Raw genomic sequence first — 23,000 nt, 5'->3', positions numbered from 1 at the left:
AAATTCACTCAAATTTTAATTTTAAGAGAAAAATGGAATGAGAAATTGACTGTGCAGAGACAAATAGAAAACCTTGGAGTTCTTAATCACTGGAAGAGATTCTGCATGACCTACTCTATTTGCTACTGTTCAGAAGTTCTTCCTCTCAGCAGGGGAGGTACAATTCCTTGTGCTATTTTAATACTACCAGGTCAGGAGTTAATACATCTTTAAGATTTCCTAAAACTAGATTGTCCTTGTATGTTGCTTTACATAATGGTAAAGGGGGCTAAACAAGTGTGTGACCTACATTATCTTTATTTCTGCATTCAAGGTGATGAGAGCAAGCCCATAGAAACATGTTCCAGCAACCAAATTAGAGCTGAAGGCTGGAGAAATTGCTGGGTACATCTGGTTGTTAATTTTAACAATAAGGGAGGTGCTGTGCATAAATTGAATTCGACACTACAATATGCATCTGAATGCACTCGTTTAAGGGGATGGTAGCTGGTTTCTAGGAAGAGGATTCCGGGCAAAACTATCACTGGAAGAAGCTGGTCATAAATCCCCATTCACATAGGTGCCTTGCTTGTCTAATACAAGAGAGATCTTTTTACTTGTTTTGCTTTTACTTATATATGAGACATCTCACGCATTGTGAAGGGCCATAATCCATTTAATGTGGATGTAAAACCTTAACTACAGTTTCTGTTAAGAACTTTTCATATAGGCCCGGATGAGGGCTTGCTAACAAAGAGAAAGCTGGGGTAATCAGATACCCTTGTGTGTTTCAAGTCAATGAGCAGAGTCAGCAGACCTCCAGGTGGTGAGCTGTAACCGGGTGTCCTTATCGCAAGCTATAGACACAAGAAGCGCTGAGAAGGGCCTCAAAGTTAACTCCCTGGTACAGATGCCAGAACAGAGCCAGGGGAAGGCCCAACATGATTGACATAGGTAATGACACCTTCCCCTCACGGATGTATGCTAATCCCAGTTCACAAAAATGCAAAGGTAAACCTATGAACAATTGTTATTGTTAATACTAATTACTGCTTTTTTTGCTTTAAATCTCCAGGAATGTACCTGTTGGTTAACCAGGAGAGCTGCTACCTCATTCCCCTGGACCCCAAAATTAGGATTTAACCTATACACTTTAATAGAAATAGTTTAAGGATAATTACCTGTGGGTTAGCAATATGTTAATTTGAACCATGGGCAGAGCCATTGTGTAATCTTATTGTGCTTATCTTGTCTTGCTGCTAGAACCTATTGAGGGGCTTGGGAAATCCCCATTCCCCTCGCTTCTCTCTGCCCAATGAGCACCCTATATATTGTATTTTAATCAATTGACAGCAGTTCTCTGAGCCTGATAAGCAAAGTGACACTCCACCAGGGCTGTGCCTAATAAACTCCTGTGCTTGACTCTACATAGTGTCCATTTCTGTTCCTTCACGTTGTAACAGGATTCTCTACTCACCCTCAGATACCTCCCTGCAGCTCTGTCTGGGGAATAGCACCTCCTGCTCTGACACCCTTTTCTGTCTGTCATTCACGCTGCAGCCCCCTCTCATGCTCCAGTAGGTGCACTGTTTCCTCTTCCTGTCTCAGCCCACTATAGTTTTCCCTTTCCAGGTTATCAAAGTTTCACCAGACTGGCTATCTGGGTATCATTCCTAGCCGTCCTCCAATTCAAAGCACTGCCACTCCCCCAGTGGCTGGTATGAGAACCCTGGTCCTCCCATCACTTCAGGTTCTAGCTCAGGGACCTTCAATTAGCAGCCAAGGTCTGCACCATCTCAAACTTTACTGCCATTTCCTTCCTCTGCTTCTATCAGGCTTTCTCCCCCACCATATCACCGGCTATATCCTTCCCTCAGGGCCAGAATCCCAGAGCTTCTACTCTCTCCAGGGGCTTTCCTCTTTCCTTTTGCAAACCCAGAGACTGATTGCATGCTTCCACACTGTAACCCTTCTCCTTGCTTTATACCAGGCCTGCCTGCTTCTGCTCAGCTGGGCTCCATCCTCAATTAGGGATTTCTTATCAAGTTTAACTCTCCTTCAGGTGAGGCCTATCAGGTTAAATGCCACACCCCAGCTTCATCAGCCCTTTTTCTGGGCTATGGGGGGGGGTGAACATCCCATCACCATCATATCATGTGAGTTATCACAGTGAAGTGAACCGCACTCCATAAAAATAATATGCAGTGGGTACATCTTTAAAAAGTGCCTACGTTACTTAGGAGTCCAAATATCATTGCAAGTCCATGGGAGTTAGGCTCCTAAATCACTTAACTGCTTTTAATTTTTTTTACCCTAAATGTCTCTGTGGGTTCTAAATGGGCTCTATTCCACATACAGGTAGGTTAAGTTTTTCAGCTTACATTCTTTTATGGTGAAAAAAAAATTGTGAATTCATGTTTGCTTCACTGAATTGCTTTGCTTGGGGGAGGAATCTAGAAGTTTTTATTTTATTTTTTGTTTTGAAACAACTTTTCATTTCAAAATTTGCTTAAAATGTTATTAAACACACACTCAACAATATTTTAAAATGGTCAAAATCTAACAAGTGTTTCAGTTTTGTCCAAACAAAACATTTTGTTCACCCTTAAAACAATTTTTCTTCAACTTTTTGATTTGCCAAGAGTTTCATTTTTGGTTTGACACAAAAGGAATTTATTTTTATCCTATTTTTCAGAATTGCTAGCAAACCAAAAAAGTATTTGAATTGATCTATTCTGCACTCCATACTCAATGAACAATAGACTTCCATGCATCCAATTAGAGCTAGATTTTCTGAAGAGTCAGCCCACATTCTGGTCTTGATTTTCAAAGCAGCTCAACATATTGGGTGCATAATGGACGCTGAGTTCTTGAGAATCTGGTCCTTATTTGACTGCTTACATGACAGCAGAGGGATTTTGAAAATCTTGCCCCAAAGGTGGGTGCTGAGCTCAGAGGATATAGCTGTTTGCAAATGTAGGAAAACCCCATCAGAAAGTCAAAGAAACCAGTTAGGATCTTGGATTCAAAGATGGGTATATACTTTACTTTTGTGTGTGAACTTCTGCATGTTCTCTTCAGAAAACCCAAACCCCTCTGTTTGTTTTATAAAACAAGCTTTGTTTAAAACGTGGCCCTTTGATATTGCAGGGAAGTTGTTGATTTGAATGTTATCAGAGCATAGCAGGAGCAGCCCTGGCTACCACGTAAGAGGGTAAGTTTCAAACATTCCCACCCTCTCTTAATCCCTTGGGAGGAGATGACAAAGCAGAGCATTCAGTTGTAAGGACACAACATAGGACTGGAAGGGGCCTTCTGGGTCATAGAGTCCAGGCCCATACTATCACAGGCAGCCTCATCCCAAGGGTCACAGGGGTAGAAGGGACCGCAAGGGTTATCTAGTCTATGTCCCTGACAGGATATAGGTTTTGTGGTGTCTAAACCATCCAAGACAGATGCTATCCAGCCTCCTTTTGAAAACCTCCATTGAAGGAGCTTCTACAACCTCCCCAGGCCTCTGTTCCATTGTCCTACTGTTCTTGCAGTTTAGAAGTTTTTCCTAAACTTTAATCTAAATCTGCTATGCTGTAGTTTGAACCTATCGCCTCTTGTCCTGCCCTCTGTGGCAAGATAGAACAACTTTTTTCCATCTTTTTTTAGGGCAGCCTCTCAAGTGTTTGGAGATTGCTATCATGTCCCCCCTTAATCTCCTCTTTTCCAAACTAAACATACCCAGTTCCTTCAGCCTTTGCTCATCTGGCTGCATTCCAAGCCTTTGATCATCTTTGTTCCTTGCCTCTGGATCCTTTCCAGTTTCTATATGTCCTTTCTATACATTGATGACCAAAATTGGACATAGTACTCCAGCTGAGGCCTAACTAGCACCGAGTGCTACTGTCACCTTCCATGACTTCCATGCTATGCCTCTGTTAATGCAAACTAAAGTTGCATTTGTTTGGGGGTTTTTTGCAACAGCATCCCATTGCAGACTCATGTTGAGGCTGTGATCCACCACAACTCCCAGATCCTTCTCAGTAGTGCTACTGCCAAGCCAATTATCCCCCATTCGGTATTTGTGCATTTTGGTTTTTCTTCCCTATTTGTCTTCGTTGAATTTCATTTTGCTTTCCATAGCCGAGCTGTCCAATTTATCAAGATCCCTCTGAATTTTAGTTCTATCTTCCAAAGTGTTAGTAACCTCCTCTAGCTTTGTGTCATCTGCAAATCTGATGAGTAGGCTCTCTATACCTACACCCAAGTCATTAATAAAGCTGTTAAACAACACTGGACCCAGAACAGATCCCTGTGGAATCCCACTTGAGATCTCCGTCCAATCTGACATCATTGTTACTCTTTGTTTGCAGTTGTTTAACCAAATTGGTGTCAACTTAAAGGTAGTTCTACCAAGCCCAAATTTATCCAGCTTATTTATCAGATTGTCTTATGGGACTGTGTCAAAAGCCTTGCTGAAGTCCACTGCATTTCCCCCATCCACCAAACCGGTTACCCTGTCAAAGAAGGAAATCAAGCTGGTTTGGCATGATTTGTTCTTAATAAATCCATGCTGGCTGCTAGTGACCACTCCTTCATTCGCCAAGTATATGCAAATTGAATGTTTTATCCCAGGCATCGAACTCAGGCTGACTGGTCTATAGTTCCTTGATTCCTCTTTTTCCCCCCTTTTTAAAAATGGGCACTTTGTTAGCCCTTCTCAGGTGTTCCGGGATCTCTCCTACCATCCATGAGTTTGCAAATATTATTGCCAGTGGCTCCGAGATTACTTCAGATAATTCCTTCAGTACTGCCGGGTGAATAGCATCAGGCCCTGCTGATTTGAATTCATTATTGGTCAGAAGATCTGACATGTTCTTTACTTATTCTGATCTGCATCCTGTGATGGGGTGTACTCACCCCACACTGGACAGGAAGGGGTTAACTCTTCCTTGGTGGCTGAGGAAGCCACACTCCCACAACCCTACTGGGCATGCTCCAGGTGCAGTAGCTGTATAAAGGCAGGCAGCCCAGTTCAGTTGAGGCTGACCACTGGAGGGGAAGGATGTAGCATACAGGCTCTTGCTGGAGAGCAGCTATCAACCCACCCCATGGAAGCCTAAAGCACTGAGGCACCAGCCAACGTCCAGGTGCCCGCTGATACCCAGGAGGGGATGGAGACAAGCCCCTCCTTTCATTTCCTGTATGAATCCTTTTTGGGGTTTAGATAGCTAAAAAGCTCCTTGTGCAGCCACATTGGTCTCCTATGGCTCTTCTTCTCTTTCTTCTGCATCGGAATAGCTCCATGTTGAGCCCCTAGTATTACATCTTTTAAGAACTGCCAGCCCCTTCAACTCCTTTTTCTTTCTCATTGGTCTTTTCATGGGACCTTGCCTACTATTTCTCCGAGTCATTTGACATCTGCCTTTCTGAAGTCCAGTGTCCTTATTTTGCTGTTCTCGTGTTCTCCTTTCCATAGGATCTTGAATTCTATCAGATCATGACCACGTATCAAAACCAATTCCATTATGAGCAACTGTAATAACCTCTGCCCCCATGTCCATCATCAAGAGGAGTCCGAACACTGAACCTTTAGCATTGCAACACAGAGAGCTACCACTGTAGCTACATCACCTTGTGTATGGACCATCCTGTTATTGCAGGACCTTTCCATGCATGCATTCTAAATACAACATTTATACATGACTATAGATAAAAATGTTGCTTTTGCCTGAACTGGAGCCAACCTCTCTTTTGCACATTGATGTAAAGAGTCATAAAAATTCTCCTAAACACTATTTTCTCCAGGTTCAATAAAATAGGGTGTTTAAAACAGCCAAATGAAATATTATAAATCTTAATGTTTTTGCTGTTTTCAAATGCGCTTTGTCATTTATCGACAGAGTTGCCTACAAATCCCTTATTTACAGAATGGCCCAGGTGTAATTTATTAATACAGAGGAGGGCTGTGCACTTCAAACTGATTGAAAGTGGGGATTCTGTTCTGTGAAACAGCCTTGTATGTGGCCCATCCATTCACAAAACACCCTGGAGGAGCCATGGCTATTGAGGAGGAGAGGAGAGATAAATTCTTGTAAGTAGCATCCTGAAAGAGCTGTTTGTGTTGTCAAAAGCAGCTATATCGGTATTGATCATCCCAGTCACACTACCCTTACATCAGTTTATGAGATTTAATCTGCATCGGCGTTATGAACTGCCATTCAGAAGGCTCATTCCGTGTGTTGCACTGTGAAATATGAAAAGCGGAAAATAGTTTTTTCAACGATACTTTTTTTTCCACCCCTCTGGAAAGGCATGACCGTTTAATATATCCTGCCAATGCAGCTGACTTCAGATCTCCATTTTTGGGACCTAGTCCTCCAGTACACTGTACCCTGTGTAGTCTTTTATATCAGTGCAAAGTAGGAGGTGCAAGATGCAATGGGTCACATTCCCATTTAGGAGAAGGCTACTTGACTCCATTCTGGCAGTAAGTTACATTTACTCCCATTTTAAGGGCCCATTACACTGCCAAATTGGTGTGACGAGTCCTTAGGGTAAACGAGAAGGAGGTCCTACTGTGCTGATCTGGTAACATTTTCCACTCAACTCTGGGGTAAATGACTACACATATTGCTGAGCAATGGAGGATAAGGCCCATTCATTTTAGCCATTGCAGTTATTCCTTGGATATAGGCCAAGCAACTCCAGCCAAACGTGATAGTTGGGTCTCGTTAATTTGCTTTCAGTTGGAACACTGGAGAAAATGTTAATTTAAAAAGCACACACAAAACAAAACTATGAATTACAAGTAATTTTTATGTGAAGCCTCATTAGAGCTAGGGCAAATTCCAGCCTGCTGACACCAGCAAGACTTACGATATTGTCCTTGTGAGTACAAACACTACCAGGAACGATGAAAGAACTACTCTTGTTATGTAGGTCAAGCCCACAGACTGAAAGCCTGCCATGTTACTAAACTGATGTACACTAACAATAAGCAACACAGTTCTTCATCCTCAGCAAGGACTTTCCCTTGCAGGAACATTAACAACATACATATCCCTTGTTTATGACCCTTGTTAAAATGGCACTTAGACAAATCTGTCATACAATCACCTCCTGTATCCTTTGTTGTGTTCCTGATGAAAGATGGAGAGGCAGAGCTCTGTTGTGAACAGAGATGGCCTCCTGATAGATGCAGGCTTCCTATTTTCTCATGCTACATACCAATACAAAGTATGTAGCACCCCCAATGATTCTCACTAGGATTGCCAACTTTGGTTGGACATATTCCTGGAGATTTCATCAGATGACATAATCTTTAATTAACGATTAATCTTTAATTCCTGGAGATTCCAGGACAATTCTGGAGAGCTGGCACTCTAATTTGCACTGACTTTAATATGAGAGCTGAGGTACATTAGCACCTCAGAGTACAAGTTCATAGGTCAGTACCTAACAATGGAAAATCTCATTGTCACGGATACCTTTGCATTTCCACATAGCCAGTGTAACCTAACAAGGTTTTGGTGAAGGGATTTATTCATCTACAATAGAGGTGGGCAGGAAAAGGTGTTTCCATCTTGTACAAGTTTAAGAAATTAATTCCCCCCCCCCATCCTGAATTGGCACACAAAATCCAAATCTCAAATTTTTGTAAGACAAAAAAAATCAGTTTGGATCAATCAAAACATTTTGATTATTTTTGTGGGTTTAAAACTATAATTAGGTTACATTTCTAAGCAAAAAGTTGTTTCAAACCAGAAAACCAGAATTTTCTTTCCATTTAGAGAACATCAGGGTGAAGTTAACAATTTTGAAATTTTCAAAAAAAAATTCAAAGTGAAAAAATTTGTCAAAACTGACTTTCCTGTGAACAAGGATTATTAAACTCAGCATTTTCCAACCAAAACAAAAAACAAACAAAACATTTAAACAAAACAAGGTCCCCAACCAGCTCTGGCCTACAGTTGCAAGAGCTCACAAATTGGCTTGCGTGGTAGCACCATGCACATAATGTAGCAGGACACTTCAGGATGGGAACCACCTTCTGATATGTGGGTCCCTGGAATCACTGATTCCAAGTTCAGAAGGGACCATTGTGATCATCTAGTGTGACCTGCATAACACAGACCATAGGACATCCCAGAAATGATTCCTTTTAAACTATAGCATGACCAAAAAACTCCCCCAAAAACCCACAATCCAATCTTAAACATCTCTTCTATCAACAGCAGGTACAGAGCCTCTGATGTTCTATTTGACCCATCATTGAGATACCAAATGACTTTTTTTACTGTCCTATGAATGAGACTCCTTAGGTCCTTCCATGAAGCCTCACAGAAATACAGAGCATTGCTAGGTGCTCCTATTAGATGACAATGTAACAGCTGGCTTCACGTGGATGAGGAGACTTCACAGACAGTTCACTTGTTCAAATAAATACAGATGATAAATAGATGTGCAGATACTACAGATAAGTACTCGACTGTGAATGGAGTATATACACCATATGGGAAGGACTTTCTCTAGAGGGGGGACAATAGTATAGGGATTTTTCAAGGTAGGTCCAGTTCTTGAGAACAGATTCATTCTCCTGTTCATTATAAGAGGGATGTCCAATGGGCTGAGTCCGGTGGTGAGAATTTGGGAGCAGAGCTGGAGATGAGAGAAACAGCAAGGAGTTTTCCTCTCTGTAGTGAGCTATACTATAAATCTTTGTTTTGGAATTGGTTGAAGCTAGCTGCCTTTCATATCCTTAATTTAGCTGATGGAAACCTTCATCCATTCATGTTTGTTTCTTAAAAGAAAAGGATGCTCTTTATGTTCATGTCTCTGCTTTATAGTAGTGTACAGCACACAAGGTTTAACATTCCACCAGACATGCAGGGCCAGACGTTAACTAATGTAAAGAAGCTAATACAGTGAGCAGAGTTACGCTGACTTATGCCAGCTGAGGAACTGAATCACAGTCTTTTTTGGACTGGCCTGTCACATCTACCCAAGAGAGGTTAGACTGTCTTTTTTTTTTCCTGAGCAGTGAAGCTCTTCAACAATTCAGAAGTCCAAACCTAATTCAAGTCAGGTTTCCAAAAAACGGTACCCTCCAGATTTCTAAAGCATCATAGTCTCCTGCATTTGCTGAGAATGTGTATTGTTCTCTCTTTAAAGAAAAGGTCAGCTGTATGTCTAATACTAGAAGAACTAAGTAAGAAACAAAACACTAAGTAAATATATATTCAGGGACATTTTGTTCTGTAGTACTAACATACCACCAATGCACTGAATTCCTAAGTATGTGTTTATTTAGCTCTTAACATTGCAGAGTATGATGGACCCAGGCAGCTCTGGCTTATTTAATATCTTGATATTTCATGTGTACATTCTACCCTCAAATACCTCCTTTACAACTGTATTGATCACTCTTTGGGCATTTGATTGTGAAGGGAGGCTTAAAGTCTTCCATTTGTTTAGAAACACAGTGCTCTCTCTTATAATGTTAGGCATAGAGCATAAAATTTGGAAAAAAAAAAAGCTTTAAAATAATAAAATGCACTTCTCTAGCCTCCTGCGTCTGAGAATCACCAAGAGCTTTGCACATCATTAAGGCTGTGAGTCTGTCATGGAGGTCGTGGAACTCCCAGATTCTGTGACTTTCCGGGACCTCTGTGACTTCTGCAGCAGCAGGTGTGGCTGGCCTGGGGGGCCAGCTGAGCAGCTCAGGTAGCCCCTGGGCCAGCCATACCAGCTACTGCTGGGGCAGTCTCAGGGGACCATGCCCTCCCTCCCCTCCCCACACACAGCAGCAGCAGGAGTTTGGGTGTGGGAGGGGGGCTCAGGGCTGAGGCAGGGGGTGGGGGCACTTACCTCTAGCGGGCTCCCAGGAAGCGACCAGCATGTCTGGCTACTAGGCAAATGCACAGCCAGGCAGCTCCATGTGCTGCCTCTGCCTGTATGTGCTGCCCCTGCAGCTCCCATTGGCTGTGGTTCCAGGCCAACAGGAGGTGCGGAGCGGGAGCTCAGGGCAGGGGCAGTGCATGGAGCCTCCCTGGCTGCGCCTCTGCCTAGGGGCTGCAAGGATATGCTGGCTGCTTCCGGGAGCTGTGCAGAGCTGGGTAGTGAACCTGCCAGCCCTCCTCCCTCCACCCCATCACCCACGGGGGTCACTGGCCCCGGTCCACTTCCCTGATCCCTCCCACCCCCAGAGCAACCAAGTTTTACTAAGGGGTATATAGTACAAGTCATGGACAGGTCACTGGCCGTGAATTGTTGTTTACTGCCCATGATCTGTCCATGATTTTTACTAAAAATACCATGACAAAAACGCAGCCGTACAGATCATAAATTAAGCCTCACAGAACCCTCATGAAGTAGGTAAATATCATCTTTCCCCTTTTAAATATAGGGAAAAGGAGGCGCAGAAAGGCCCATGATACTACAGGCTATTTTGTCCATTTGAAATAACGGGTCATTCAGCAAGTCTGAGACATAGGCATAGGACACAGGTCTCCTGAGTCCCAGGTCCATCGCTAACACTGCAGGATGCTAGGTGGCTTTAGTTCCATTTACTGAAAGCATCATTCTCGGGGCCCTTCTGCCAATGCCAGCCACAGGGGCTGGGTTCAGGGTCTAGGGGATCCTTCTCTAAAGAAAAGGAAACTCTGGCTCAGGCCCCCTACTCAGAGTCATAGGCCTGCTTCTGGTCTGGGAAATTTCAATAAAAACCTCCCTGGTCACCCTTGCAGGGGTCTGCCTTCTCCCCCCCAGTCGCAAGCAACATGGAACACGAGGATTTGGGGAGAACACAGAAATATGAAAACCCAGTGTATATATTTGCATAGAGGACACTGAGCCACCCCAATCAATCAATACATCCAGCGTTTGGTCAATGCCTCTAAGTCCAAAAGAATAAGGGTCCAGTTGATGGAGGGTTAGAACTTGTCATGCTAACCACAAACCCCACCCACCTAAAACCCCACTCGTGGGCTAGGTTAGACTCAGTGTAGCCCCAGGGGCACCCAAGGGTGGCTCTCCTCCACCAGTCTGCCCAAACCCAGGAAGAGCTGTTCTAGCCGGGTTCCATGCTGCCGTGCAGCTCTCTGATTCACTTTAGCTAGCTTGGTTTTGCTTCCACCTGTCAGAAGGGATGGGGTGCTACAAAGTCAGCTCTGCACAGTCAGCCATTGCTGTGGATTCAGTTCTGCTCCACTGTTACTAGGGCTCTTCCAGATAGCTCAGTCCTATAATTGACACTGCTTTAGTTCAATAGATCCCTCTATATAAACCAAGGGCAGACCTGGAGTCTTGAACAGAAGGAGGAGTCCTCCTTCAAGACACTACCTGCTGAGCCAAAGCTTCATTACCCAACCAAAACTCCCTCACTCATACCCTCAGGGTTACCCCTCACCAGGCATATCCTGCACAATTCCTATGACTAACCAAAACAAGACTCAGTATGTGGAATTATGGGTTAACATTATAATTATGTCAGTGAAGCTGGCCCCAGTTGGCCTTTCCCCTGCTCCTCAGGAGAGGGAGAGGAGAGCTCCATCCCTATGTCATCTCATCCCAAGATATCGTGCTGACAGACGTTTATCGTTATTTTGAATGGCAAAATGGTTTGTAGCAGCATCGCCCGTCACAATTACAATACATCCATCATTTAGATGGTGCTTCCTATCTTCAAAGCACCGTGTGAATGTACATAGCCGAGTTTTGCCTCGTCATGCAGTGCAGGGAGGAGGTTAACCACCCCAGCAGAGGAACCTGAAGGCATTAGGCCTTTGCACTCAGGAAGGCATTATTGCCTTACTCTGAAGAGCCAAAAGGAAGTGGCTCTTGCTACACATATGTAGGGGGTGAGCCATCTTAGTTTGGAGGGAGGTAAAGCCATGGTGCCACCCACAGCCCACTGAGGCGACTATCAATGTCAAAACAATAGCCACCAGAGGTGAATGGAAAATGGAAATCCACTCGGGGAGGACATTTTCAGCTGTGTGAAATTTTTCATGGAAGGGATGGTCTCTAAAAATTCCATTTTGAGGGCACTAAGAGAGAATTTTGTCAGCTACCCACCTGGAAGGTTCTTATACCTTTCACAGTCTGCCTGCATTTCAAATTTCCTGATGGAAAATCAAATCAATTTTTCAACAAATATTGAAATTTATCTGCAGAAAATTTCAATTTTGTGAAAAGTGCACTTTACCTTGGAAAACCATTGAAAAGAGAGGTAGTATGTCCTAGTGGATAAAGCACTGGGCTAGGATACAGGAGATTTAGGCTCTATTTCCAGCTCTATCACTGGCCTGCTGGGTGACCTCAGGCAAGTCACTTTAATGTATGTGCCTCAGTTTCCCCATGTGTAAAATGGGGCTGATGATTCTGACATCCTTTAAAAAGAACTTTGACATCTACTGATGTAAAGCACTATAGAAGAGCTAGGTATCATTCTTATTATACCCATTTTACAGATCGGGAACTGAAGCCCAGCAAGACTAGATGTTTGCCTAAGGTCACAAAAGGAATCTGTGGTACAGCAGGGAATTGAATGTGATCTCCAAAACTGAAGGCTGGCACCCTTACCACTGGATCACACCTTCCTATGAATCAGAGCACCATTGCGCTACATACTGTACATGCACATAATAAGAGACAGTGTCTGCCCCACAGAGCTTACAAATTTAAACAAATAAGCTATTACCAAAAGACCCCATTTGATACCTTTTCCAAACACAGAAAGTTTGCCTTTAGGAGGTTTAAAAACAAGATTTAATAAGCAACTGATCCTTTTGCAGTGCATCATGAAAGGATTATAAATCGCACTTGAGAAAATATGGTTGCACTCCACATATGTGGAAAGAGAATTACTTTCCCAAGCCTGCTCTGCTCTTTGCTTTAGGGCTAAGTCCCAGTACTTGGCAGGGGAGAACTCCAGGTTATTTTCATGAATAACTCAAAAGGCACAGGCAGCCTCCTGAGAGAAAACAACGTGTTTTCTGATACAGTGACATAACTTGACTTATAATGGTTTTGAATGTGCAATCAAAGCCCTTTGGGCTTTAATAATTATTGGTGGTGGGTGAGGTGCATGTTGTCAAAGAACTGAAGGTTTACTTGCTTGGGGAGTGTTGTCATATAAAAGTGGTTTTGAGAATATAGTATTACAAGCATGTGTATATAATGCTCTGAATATATTCAGGAAGCTAAGCACAGGCCATCTATCTTTATATGTGCAGTTATTATTTTTCATTTATAGTGCTCAGAACATTGCCAGCTCCTTCACAGAAAACATCAAAGTACAAAATCCCTGAGAGCAGGAAAAGGATGGGGGTGGGGGAATATTGACTGTGTAATCAGTTCAATCTATTCTGGGACCCTGAAAATGAAAATACCTTAATGAGAATTATGCGTTCTCTGCACTCTAGGGCAGAGTCAAGGCTGTTTTGGATGTCCTGATTGTGTGTACTGTCATCCCTTCTCATGTTTGGATTTTTTTAAAAACTATAACCTTAACTCTGAATGTCCTGGGTTTCCAAACATTGGTTTGGGGACAGTTATTTACAAGATCCCTGGAACATTTTTAGCCTCAATGACTCATACGTACTCTCAGTCTTAATTCTATTGTAATATAGTTTCTGTTTGAGGGAAAATGCTGAATATACATGAATGTTTTCTTACTGTGGGCATTGCAGGAGGTTTTTCAGGAAGAATTTTTTTTTTAGATGATAATTTCAGGTTTGGCAAACCAGAGGAGGGAATTCCATATAAAAAGGGCATCTGAGAAAGTATCAACAGCTGTTTGTGAAAGAAATGGATGCAGAGCGTATAGAGAGGGGAATTCGTAGGCTAGAAGGACTAGGAGAAGACTGGGGATATAAAGGACTAGGGATGAAGGTTTTCAAAAGTGCCTGTGTCTCATTTTCAAAAATGATTTGGGCACTAAGGAGTCTAAGTCCTGTTGACTTTCAGTGGGATTAGGGGCAGATTTGCAAACGTATTTGGGCATCTAAAGTTCATGAAATCAGTAGGAGTTAGGCACTTCCAAAAATCCCACAAGGCACCTGTGTACATCTTTAGGCATCAAAATATCTATGAAAATCCTGTCCCTAAATGCCGAAGTCTCATTTTAAAATGGGATGCACTTGCTTTGAAAATTTTAGCATAGGTCAGATAAACAGGACCTGAATGTACAAAAAGTAAGATACTTACATTCCTATTTTAGGCACCTATGTTCTGGCTTTGGCACCATTGTGATGCACATCCCCCGCCACCACCATTCACTTGGCACCTAAGCTTTGCATTAAAAAGTTCCCTAAGTGCCCATGTATCCACTGCGACAAAGTCAGGCTGGACGGCTGCAAGAGGGTCCTCATACTGGGTTCTGGGAAGGGAAAGGCGCACCTCTGCCCTTTCCAGACCAGCCTGAACTCCCGGAAGGATGCCATGAAGCCCACATCTTCCAGCAAGCTGTTATTAAAGTGGCAGGATGCTGAAGGAGAGGGCCTGTGAAAGTTGATGGCAAGAAAAATAGATGCAGTGCAACTGGGAGTGGCACAACCGATGTGCCTCCACCTGGACATAGGTGAACGTTGACATGTCGTCCGTGTGGTGGTCATGCCAGAAGTCCACCAGGGAATGGTGGTCAACAATCTCCCAGAGGACATGTGTGGTGGCTGGGCACTGCTTGGTCCCTGAGCGGTCCCGCTCTTTGAGGGTAGTGTTAAAATCCCTGCCCAGGACCAGGCACTCGTGAGGATCCATAGAGCCGAGGAAGGCGGACATCTGCTGGGAAAAGCACACCAGCTCCGGGCCCAGTGTTGGGGCATAGACATTGATAAGGTTGAACACCAGCCCCTCCATATGGACCAGGGAGGTGCAACAGGCAGCCTGGCACAACCTCAGGCTGTAGGTCGGGGGAGAACAGGATAGCTACTCCAGCCGTATGAGCTGTGAGATGACTAAAATATACCCCATCCCCTCCCTCTAGCCACCAACTTGCTGTGGTGGCTGGATCCATATGGGTCTCCTGCAGGAAGGCAACAGAGTATCCCCCTCCCAAAGGAAGGAGAGTACCTGGCACCTGTGTAGAGCCATCCTACAGCCTAGGGTGTTTAATGTGGCGAAGGTGATCGGTGCCATAGTGAGAGCTGGAGGGGGGGGTGGAGGGTCCTCACTAGTAGGGATGCTAACAACCCCTGTTGGACCTTATAGCAATCTGTGACTGACCCCAAATAGTGGGCCAAATTCTCGCCTCATAGAAATTGGCAGAGATGTACTCAAGTCAATGCAGGAGCTGTACCAGTTTTCACCAGATGAGAATTTGACCTTGCAGTTCTACAGGGAGAAAAAAAGTTGGGTATTTTTTAGGGCTTTCGATTAATCGCAGTTAACTCACATGATTAACTCAAAAAATTAACTGTGATTAAAAAATTAATCGCAATTAATCGCATTGTTACACAATAGATTACCAATTGAAATGCATTACATCTTTTGGATGTTTTTCTACATCTTCAAATATATTGATTTCTATTACAACACAGAATATTAAAAAAGTTTACAGTGCTCACTTTATATTTTTTTTATTACAAATATTTGCACTTTAAAAATAATAAATGAAATAGTGTTTCAGTTCACCTCATACAAGTACCATAGTACAATGTCCATCGTGAAAGTGTAACTTTTACAAATGTAAATTTTTTTGTTACATAACAGCACTCAAAAACAAAACAATGGATAAACTTTAGAGCCTACGAGTCTACTCAGTCCTACTTCTTGTTCAGCCAATTGCTAAGACAAACAAATTTTCACATTTACAGGAGATACAGCTGCCTGCTTCTTATTTACAATGTCATCTGAAAGTGAGAACAGGCATTTGGATGGCATTTTTGTGAAGTGAATTGAAATATACTATTTCTTTTGTTTTTTACAGTGCAAATATTTGTGATAAAAATAAATATAAAGTGTACAATGTTCACTTTGTATTCTGTGTTGTAATTGAAATCAATATACCGGGTATTAAAAATGTAGAAAACATCCACAAATATTTAAATAAAATGGTATTCTATTATTGTTTAACAATGTGATTAAACTTTTTAATCAGGCAATTAATTGTGATTATTTTTTGTAATCACTTGACAGCCCTAGTATTTTTCTTTGTCTATATTATGTGTACTTCAAGAGTTCAAACCAAGGCCCAAATCCTACAAAGACTTACTCACATGCTCAACTTTATACATGATGTGTAGTCCCACTGACTTCAATGGGATTACTCACAGTGCATAAAGTTAAACACATGTGTAAAACTTTGCAGGATCAGGGTCCAACGAATTACGGGTTTATGTCATTCCTACTCTGCTTCCTGAAACACAAAAGCAACTTGAGCACAATATTAGATGTAAAACTGTTAATGCTTCAACTTTCATAATTTGTCTAATGGAAGAATAGAAAGCAACAAATCCTGGATGGTGGATTATAAACATTTTAAATTACAGTGACTAACATGAACATGCTCAGATCATAACACTATAATTGCACATTAATACATCACTCTCACCGCTACATACACAGTCCTTTGTCAATCACTTTCTTCTTTTAATTGATCTAAAATAGGTTAAGTGGTTTAATAATGTTGCCCTAGTTGATTTAGTCAAGAAAGATTCTTGTAGATTGTGTAAATAATCCAAAGGTATTAAGTATGCGCCAGGCTAATACATGGCAACTATACTGTCGAATGTTTCGTAAACGAAAGCCATTGATTTTATGTCAAGCATTATATATAAATTTGTTGAGCAGATAATCAACTTCCTTACTCCACCTCTTTTTAACTGAATCATTATTTTGAATCAGAATAGCATCAATATTTGACCACCACCAGTTCCATATCCAATGGGGGGAAAAAAAATCTAATTTTCACTTGCAAGCTAGGAATGGGCAAACAGGCTGGTATTGACATTGAGTGATATTAGTATTTAAGGAGTACTAGTAATCAGGAAATATTTGCTTCCCAATATGATCATCAACCTATTTATCCACATCTATTTTCTGCTTGAGAAAGCCATCCCCAAGACTGGAATGCCATACCTATTATATGCATGGGATACTTAGTGAAACAAATATTTTAACTAACTCTTCTTTTGCTAATTTGAGTGTAAAAAAAAAACAATGAAAACATACATTGCCACTTGTTACATTCTGGATCTGCATTAATGCTATTCAGTTTTACCATTGTATATATGTGCCTGGGCACACGTGTATTGCAATTATATATAATTCCACCCGTGGTCTATTTCACGCATTTAGATTTATTGATAACAACAGGGCAGTGCCTAATATGTAAACAGAAGCAATGAGGAAGGAACCCATGAAATTTTTGATCAGTACATCATGCTCCTGATCCATAGCCCATTGAAAACAATGATTAGGCTCCTATTGTTTTCAATGGGTATTGAATCAAGCCTTGTCTCTTCACAATGAAAAGAGTTATTTCCAAAATCTCCTTAAATTAAGCCAGTGGCAACAACCTTTCTGGTTTAAGGCAAAATTGCCTGCACTTTGAGACCAAAGTATATATCCCTTACGATAAAATTAATTACTTGTGTTTAAGATTATAGTAGTTCTAAATGCTGAGTGTAATAGGTGTCAACTTCATTTGTCATTCCCTGACTGCATTGTGACCTATTCAAAGACATCATGTAAATGTTATTTATTGCACTGCTATAGGTTCTCATGGACTTAAGACCGCACAGAGGATTGTAAAGCATGGTTATGTCAATGTCATTGCCTAACGACAGTGTTTAACCCAAGTTTAACATTTTCACGTCCCATCGGCTGAAGAACAAGATTAACTCTATTCCCATTGATCCAGGGGATATTACGGCCAACATAAAGTTTCTCATTATTAAGCCTTCTCATCATTTGTTCCTGAGATTATGAATGTTAGAAAAAAATATTTAGTGTGGGAACAGAAGCAACACAGATTGTGCAACAGAGCAAATGTGTACAGTGTACAAGCCAACCAACCAGATTGAGCGTGGTGAAATCTGTAAGGATCTAAGGCAAAGGGATCCTCCATTGGTTCCCCAGTGTCTCTGCTTTCCCAAACCCAGGGAGGCAGAACAGAGAGCTGGATTTGCCCCTATTTATAAGAAAGGGGAACACGATTACTTTCTAGTGCTAAAGAACCAGTCTGAGGGAATGAACAGACTCTGAATCTGAAATATGCATCGGCCCAATATGGAGAATATTCAGCAGAGACTTTCTGTAATGGATTCCTGCATGTTCCTAGTCTCTTAAATTCAGAAAGGAAGATTTGTCTCAGTTTTTCCCCTACAATCCTAGTGCTATCTACAGATACATCAGCTACCTGATTCTCCACTGCCCTGCACCTTGGGGTAGTCGCTCACATGACAAAAAAAAGCAAAATTAGAAAATGAAACGGGGACCACTGCAGTGCAACCACCAATTTATGATAAAATCCAAGTTCTGGTAAAACCTAAACTGGGACCTAGCTTGGTGCCTGTCAGAACGGGACGAGTAAGTGCACAGAAGGAAAAAGTAGCAAACAATACTTTCATTGAATTGGTAAATCAGATGATGGGAAAAATGGAACAGTTCACAGAGCACATTAAGAGACAGGAGCTGCAACTCGATCGCAGGGGAGTGAGTAAAAAAAGAATTTCAAAGTGAAAAAACGAGATTAAGCGGGTTAACACCTAAAATTGGTGCATTAACAAATGGAGTTGCCCCAAAACAGTTAACTGACGCAAAAAAGGGCGCTCCTGCAATCCATTTGTCATGAACACAAAAGCAACAGACACCGGGAGAACAAATTCAGGTTTTTCAGGAGCAGGTAATTAGCCCCACTCTCCTCTCAGAACCAGGATAAAAACCCAGGGTGTGAGTTCACAACTGCTTGAACCCAAAGAACCACACTAAAAATATAGCTAAAAATATAAGCACCTTCCTGAAATATTTGTACATACCTGTTAAGTTTTCCTTTATATCCTTTCTTAGTTTACTAAACTTGCTGCTGCCACCTGTACTTTAAAGATACCTTGATACAGTTAATCTCTCTTGGCTAAGTTTTTACAGAAATAGCCAAAAGATAAAGCAACTGAAAACGGAATGAAATGACAAACAGAGAAAACAAGGTAAAAACTTTACCTTAAATAAATCCAGTAAATTAATTATTTTAATCCTTCAGGAATGAAGCAGCTGGAATTACTCCTAACTTTCTTAAAAATATAGTTGCCACGCAACACAAATGTAAACTCTGCTTCCAATCCTAACCACTAACTAATATTTAAAACTGGGGCTTTTCTTATTACCAAATAGCAAAGTTTTAAAATAAAGTTTAATATAAAGTAATGGAAAATGTCTTACGTTACTAAATTAATACAACAAATTTGGCAAATCGTATACATTTTATCAATTTTTATTAAAAGTTTTAAACAACAAGGTATTAACTTATTTCAATGTCCAACCCTTTTGTTTATTTTTGTTTGCCTTATTTGGTCTAGTTATAAATAGAATTCTAGTGCCTTTTTTTACATTGTAAGTTAGTCCTGTCATGTATATTGTCCTGTGTTGTGTGTGTCATGTGACTTTTTATTTTTTTATTTCGTTGCAACAAAAATCAATGTTATACCCTTTTAAAAAAAATAAGTGGTACCACACTATTTTAATATTATGGTTGGGGTATAACCATCATAATATTATCACCATTTTTTCAAAGTTCAAAAATGTCTCAGTTATAAATATATGTACATCTGTTTCTGATTCAACAAATAATACAATTGCAAACAACAACAACAAAATCTTATTTTATTAATCACTTTTTTTATTTAAAGGAAAAAAAATGTAACATTAAGGTTAAGGTAATATTAACAAAATGTCAATTTCTTGTTTGGGTTTTTATAAACTTGTTTGCACTTTTAAATATAGTTATAAGAATGCCATAGCAAAAACGTAATTAATAATAATAATTTTTGCATAAAGCTAACTAAATAATTTCAACAGGTTTCCACCTTTGGCTACCAAGCACGACAAAGCATCATGAAAATTTAATACCCTTAAAGACTTTGCATATATTTGCATTAAAAATTTCTTTGGTTTAATTTTACACACTTTTTTTTAAATGATATGTTAAAGGGAAGCAGAGGTTGCTAAAGTTTGTGCTTCTCAACAGTTAACAAAAATGGAATTGGTATCCCAAGCAAATTAACTCTAAAAAGCCTGGTAAAGATTCTGTTAACAACTCTTTTGCTAAAACAAAGTGCTCAGCAAGGGAAAGCAATACACCTCCTCATAGAAAATTGTGGGCATCTATTTTAGCAGTTAGCCATTACATTTAGTATAAAATATTAGCAATGCACCTCAAATAAAAATGAATGTTTATACAACAATTGCAAAAGTATAGCTTGTGTTATAAAAGACTTGGTCCCCATCATGTTGTAGACACACTAAGTTAATCTGTGTATTAAATTTGGGTTACTGAAAACAAGAAGAGATGTAAAACAGGGTTTCTCAAACTGGGGTCACCGATTGTGTAGGGAAAGCCCCTGGCGGGCCGGGCCGGTTTGTTTACCTGCCCCATCCATAGGTCCGGTCGATGGCGGCTCCCACTGGCTGTGGTTCGCCGCTGCAAGCCAATGGGAGCTGCTGGAAGCAGCAGCCAGTACGTCCCTTGGCCTGCACCACTTCCAGCATCTCCCATTGGCCTGCAGTGGTGAACCACGGCCAGTGGGAGCCACAATCAGCTGGACCTGCGGATGGGACAGGTAAACAAACCGGCCTGGCCCACCAGGGGCTTGCCCTACACAAGCGGCAACCCCAGTTTGAGAAACACTGCTCTATGATGTATTGTTTGTGCATGTACAGCCCAGGATTGCTGAGTGATGACGAGCCTTTCACTCAGACCTGGAGATAAATTTCCATATCCTTGGGCATGTTAGATCAATAGAGTAACCCACAATAGTTTGAAACTAAAGAAATACCAGGCCTGTCCTTCTGTTTTGCCTTCCAGGTAAGTAGACACTCAGGAGCAAAGTTAGTGAAGGCTGAAGTTCAAAGATTTGGAAAAAATACCCTGAACTTCATACACTCTTGTTAATTTCCTTTTGCTTTAGGAATTGGGATGGAAAGTCTAGATCAACCTCTCGTATTTCCAGGCCCCAGATGAAGCTCATAAGTGCACATAAGGAAGAAAAGAAATGTACGACCAAATGCTTTCAAACCTCAGAAAGATTTGGCTTGTGCTCACTGCAAGTGTGAACAGGTAGCTTGATTCTTCATCCCAACAATAAAAGCAGCAAAGAATCCTGTGGCACCTTATAGACTAACTGACGTTTGGCAGCATGAGCTTTCGTGGGTGAATACCCACTTCTTCGGATGCAAGTAGTGGAAATTTCCAGGGGCAGGTTTATATATGCAAGCAAGAAGCAAGCTAGAGATAACGAGGTTAGTTCAATCAGGGAGGATGAGGCCCTGTTCTAGCAGTTGAGTGAAAACCCAGCTATCTCCGTGACACCACTGATTTCCTGAGGAAACTACAATGCATTGGTGACCTTCCAGAAAACACCATCCTGGCCACCATGGATGTAGAGGTTCTCTACACCAACATCCCACACACTGATGGAATACAAGCTGTCAGGAACAGTATCCCTGATGATGCCACAGCACAACTGGTTGCTGAGCTCTGTGCCTTTATCCTCACACACAACTATTTCAAATTTGATGACAATATATATCTCCAGATCAGTGGCACCGCTATGGGCACCTGCATGGCCCCACAATATGCCAATATTTTTATGGCCGACCTGGAACAAGGCTTCCTCAGGTCCCGTCCACTCACGCCCCTTCTCTACCTACACTACATTGATGATATCTTCATCATCTGGACCCATGGGAAGGAGACTCTGGAAAAATTCCACCACAATTTCAACAGCTTCCACCCCGCCATCAACCTCAGCCTGGACCAATCTACACGGGAGGTCCACTTCCTAGACACTACGGTGCAAATAATTGATGGTCACATTACCACCACACTATACCGAAAACCTACCGACCGCTATGCCTACCTTCATGCCTCCAGCTTCCATCCTGGGCACACCACAAGATCCATTGTCTACAGCCAAGCACTGAGGTACAACCGCATCTGCTCTAACCCCACCGTCAGAGACCAACACCTACAAAATCTCCACCAAGAATTCTCAAAACTACAGTACCCGCACGAGGAAATAAGGAAACAGATCAACAGAGCCAGACGTGTACCCAGAAGCCTCCTACTGCAAGACAAACCCAAGAAAGAAACCAACAGGACTCCACTGGCCATCACATACAGTCCCCAGCTAAAACCCCTCCAGCGCATCATCAGGGATCTACAACCCATCCTGAACAATGATCCCACACTTTCACAGGCCTTGGGTGGCAGGCCAGTCCTCGCCCACAGACAACCTGCAGCAACTGCACACCGCACCATAGTAACTCTAGCTCAGGAACCAATCCATGCAACAAACCTCGATGCCAACTCTGCCCACATATCTACACCAGCGACACCATCACAGGACTTAACCAGATCAGCCACACCATCACCAGTTCATTCACCTGCACGTCCACCAATGTAATATATGCCATCATATGCCAGCAATGCCCCTCTGCTATGTACATCGGCCAAACTGGACAGTCTCTAAGGAAAAGGATAAATGGACACAAATCCGATATTAGGAATGGCAATATACAAAAACCTGTAGGAGAACACTTCAACCTCCCTGGCCACACAATAGCAGATCTTAAGGTGGCCATCCTGCAGCAAAAAAACTTCAGGACCAGACTTCAAAGAGAAACTGCTGAGCTTCAGTTCATCTGCAAATTTGACACCATCAGCTCAGGATTAAACAAAGACTGTGAATGGCTTGCCAACTACAGAACCATTCTCTCCTCCCTTGGTTTTCACTCAACTGCTAGAACAGGGCCTCATCCTCCCTGATTGAACTAACCTCATTATCTCTAGCTTGCTTCTTGCTTGCATA

Source organism: Mauremys mutica, chromosome 6 (assembly GCF_020497125.1).
Source record: "Mauremys mutica isolate MM-2020 ecotype Southern chromosome 6, ASM2049712v1, whole genome shotgun sequence".
Taxonomy (NCBI): domain Eukaryota; kingdom Metazoa; phylum Chordata; order Testudines; family Geoemydidae; genus Mauremys; species Mauremys mutica.
The sequence above is the reverse complement of the archived record's forward strand: the minus strand, read 5'-3'. Positions refer to the sequence as shown.